The 4184-nt window shown below is 33.7% G+C and overlaps 1 long non-coding RNA gene across 1 annotated transcript; it reads right to left on the bottom strand.

The window, feature by feature from the left end:
- Positions 1–1539: 1539 nt before the first annotated feature.
- On the bottom strand, positions 1540–3610 carry LOC124170174. Its single transcript, XR_006867340.1, has 3 exons — positions 3200–3610; positions 2207–2366; positions 1540–1911 (listed from the first exon to the last, which is right to left on the bottom strand). It is a non-coding gene; the product is annotated as an uncharacterized LOC124170174 (long non-coding RNA).
- Positions 3611–4184: the final 574 nt, after the last annotated feature.

Raw genomic sequence — 4184 nt, 5'->3', positions numbered from 1 at the left:
GATGGCTTTGAAATAGCCTACAAAAACGCCGGGGCCCCTACCAGCCCATTAATTAAGATTTAAAAATACTTTACACACCTTTATTTAAGAAAACTCTCCGATGACATAAGTACCCGACGTATCCAATTAAAAAAAAGCAAAAGAATACATTTAATGAGAACCATAGGTGGAAATAAGGCAGAAAAACAAAATGGAATAGACAACTTCATGATATTTATAAATTTATTCTTCATAATATTAAGTCAATAAACAAACATCACGAGTTTTTGAATTCTTCCTCTCTGCATACTTTACGCGGTCTCCGCTTGATACAGCCACTGCCTCTCCACTCTCTCCAAGGCGACACTACTTGCTGATGTCGGGTTCCATTTCATAACAGAGGCTGAAAAAAAACATTGAACTTAAGTTTGTTGAGAGTTATAATTGATAACATGATAACATCAAATAAACCAGATAAAAACTATTTATCTCATTAGCAGTCCCTAAATACTCCCAGGGCCGGTTTTAGCACCGAAGATGACCATTTTAACTTATGTTAGTTAATTTTAGGAGTAACCGAATTAGTGAAATACTTTTGATTAACTCTTACACTTAATTAGATTCCTATTGCATTAGAATGCTCTTAGAAGTTAACTTAAATACATGGTGAACGTTATTTCCATGCTTTATCGTTCCATCCCTAGTAGCAATTGATATCTATACAATATCCATACAATATCTATAATATCCAACTATAATATCCAAAGGATATCCAATTTTCATCCAACAACATTGCTTAGATATCCACATAATATCCGAAGTTGCCGCCAAATGCCATCCATATAATCTCCAACTTGGATATTACCTAATATCTAATTTTCATCCAATAACATTGTATGAACATCCACATAATATCGAAGTTGCCACCAAAAGCCATCCATATAATATCCAACTTGGATATTAATCCGATATCTAATTCTTATCCCTCATGGATATTAACCAGATTGGGGTCCCCATCCTCCTCTTAGGAGAATTATCAATCAGGATTAAAACGATCAGTAACATGTGATCACTGTGCCAAATATATTTAGCCTAAGCTTTTAAAGAACATGAACAGAGTTGCTGACCTATAAAAAATATTGGGGGCCCATTCTGGGGGTCTTGCCACCCTGATGAACTCCTCCTATTGTTGCAATCAATATTCAACCATACAAATTGTGCATATAATTGCTCTACCTAATTTTTAAAGTCTAAATTATTTACAGCGAGTGTGTAATGCATTTTCAAGAGGGAGATTGAAAATATATATTTCACTCTCTCACTGGAAAGAATTTGACAGGAAATACTGAGGACAGTAATTATATGCACATAATTTATATACGGTTTCATATTCAAATGAGAAATTCACTATAAATTAAGTAATGAACCCAATCAAGAGAATATAAAGACCAATTTATTTGAAAAAGTCATGAGAAACTGGCATGGTTAATTTTAGACAGACTCATTTGGTTATTAACACAAAAATAAATTCTCGTATTTTATTGCATTAAAGTAATCACAAATCTATTTATTTTCTAATGTATCTCAATTCCCAAAATGGAACAACCAAAGAAATAAATTTTCTAACAGAATTTTAAAACAAGCTAGACTAATAAACAGCACACTAAAGAATACTTCCACAAAGATATAAAATTTAACATTAAAAAGGAAATTTAATATTGTCATTCAATATAACTTAAAAGTTAAAACACCAATTGACGTAATATGGGAAAATTAATTCCACACTATTGCCACTAATAAGTGAGAACTGCAATATTGATTAGGATGATCAATATGATGGCCTTTCCTCTAGGCATCCCTAAATTTGGCAATCCTTTATGTAATTTTCTGGTTCCTTAGATGAAGCACTTAGGTGGTAACGTCGAACTGCATCTGTAAAAGAAGAGGTATTCCCTATGACAATGATATCAACAACATGTAGTCCAATTAATCATCACAGGTAATATATAAAATTTTTGGAGGAACAATTTATTGGAAAATAAGGAAGAGATAAGTAAAACAATAACTTATGTAGTGGGGATGAAGAGCTAAAGAAATAAGCCTTACTGAAGAAAGGGATAGATATTTGTTCGGGCGTTTTCACAAATACACATCCTTTTGATTAAGAATTGCCCCTGCACTATCTACCCTCTCATCTAATGATGAAAAAATGTAATATAAAACTTACCAAAAATTATTGCTTTCAGGCCAAGCTCAGAAAATACTCTTTTCTTTTTGTAGCCCATCCGGCTATAGTTTGCTGACAAGTTGTCTTTCATGACATACCGGAAAGTTCGTACAATCATTTCTTTTAAAGTGTTGCCTCCAATGAGGGCCAACTCTGAAATCTGCAATGAAATTAACAAAGTAAATACATGTTAATCTTCATTTTCAAAGGTAGATGTGTCAAGTCTTTCACAGAATGGCAAATATTCATGATGATACAATTTTATAGGAATCTGTCGCATGAGACATTTAACCTAACAATAGTTTCACCAGCATTATTGCTAGTTTCTTCAGGTTTTATTGGCAATTCAGTTATGTCCTGTTTATTGCACATTGCATTCACAAACTGATATCCAATATATATTAAAACCAGTTGAGATATTATTTTTCGAAGATATTATTTTTTCCTCAATTCCAACTTCTACAGAAATTGCCAGCAAATTGTGAAAATTGATAACGATATAATCTCTTTATGACTTCCCTTGCAATTTAGGCATTTGTGAAAAATGAACTGATGCACAAATCAATACCTAGATGATAATGATCAGAAAGAGTTAAATTGATGGCTATGTTATATGAACAGCTTATTAATTACTATAATTATTCGACATATTTTTATTGGTTATTCATTTTCATGAAAAAAACCTTCGTATACGAGTTAATTGAGATTGAGACTGATACTTTAATACCATAACGAACTGCTAACAAAGTGGATTCTTCTGCGAGAAACCTGATATTTCAACTTAATCGGTGAATGGATTGTATTTTTACTATGGCCGCGAAAGCAAAGATCATGCTTAGTTGTGTTTACACTGTGAACATAGTAATTAATAATCTTAAATACTTATTGGATATAAATTAGCGGTTCATTAATCGTATTATTACATACGAAAGGGTACATGGGCACAAGTTCGGTGATTCACTGACGAATCGAAAAAATGTTCCATTTACTTACAGGGTCAGCTCAGCAGATATGTGTTGATGATGACAAAGGTATCTTCTTATATCTCTTCATGCCACTAAGATCCACTTTATCCGGTAATTCAAAATACAGAAACTTAATTCGGCGTTGATTTCAAAGTAGTTGTGTTGGTTGGGAAAACTGTGGGCCAAGGTAACACAACTTTTCAAAGTGCCTGAAATAGCATTTTTCCAATTCCTTTTTGCCAGTCTTCACAGCGAAACACGGATTATTTTCGTCTTCCTTAGCATACTTCAACGTAAATTTGCTTGTAAGATAAGATTCTACTGCATAGCTAAATTCGCAAAGTCAAAAAACACAGTAACTACGAATGTAAACAGTTTCAGCTGTGGTTTCAGGAACATTTGCGGTGGCGTTGGCGATGGCAGTTGGGTCACGTGCAATGCAAGATGGCCGCCGGTCTTTATGGCGCAAGTTTCAAAATATGATATTTAATCCGTTATATTAAAAAATAATTACGCAATATAATAGGCAAAATATGTAACTTAGTTATTTATAACGCCAAATATATATTTCTCATGGTTACCAAAAGTTACGAAAATACTTGCTTGTCCCTGTTTTCACTTTTTGTTGCCTAAATTATATTTGCATTCCTTTTTCATTGCAACCATAGTATACATCACTAGCGCAGCGAGGGGGGTTTGGGGGATAAACCTCCCTACCCTTAGAGCTTAGGGAAATTTTAAAGTTTAATCCATTTCTTTTAATTTGATTAATATTACTGATAGAATATATAGTGTGAGCGATCAATAAAATATCCCTCAGAAAGCCGTAAAACTCACCTTTTGAGACATTTATCTGAAAATTATTCTAGGGGAGGGCCCTTGCATATCCCACTTACCCTAGCGGGTATTCCAGACCCTCAGACCCCCCAGTGTTAGTTGCGCCTAAAACCATTTATTCCTGGCTGCTCCCCTGGTGCACAATGTATTCACTAATTATGTTCAGGTATGTTTGA

This window comes from Ischnura elegans, chromosome 13, assembly GCF_921293095.1.
Source record: "Ischnura elegans chromosome 13, ioIscEleg1.1, whole genome shotgun sequence".
In the NCBI taxonomy this organism is placed as follows: Eukaryota; Metazoa; Arthropoda; class Insecta; order Odonata; family Coenagrionidae; genus Ischnura; species Ischnura elegans.
This window is presented reverse-complemented; position numbering and strand designations above follow the sequence as displayed.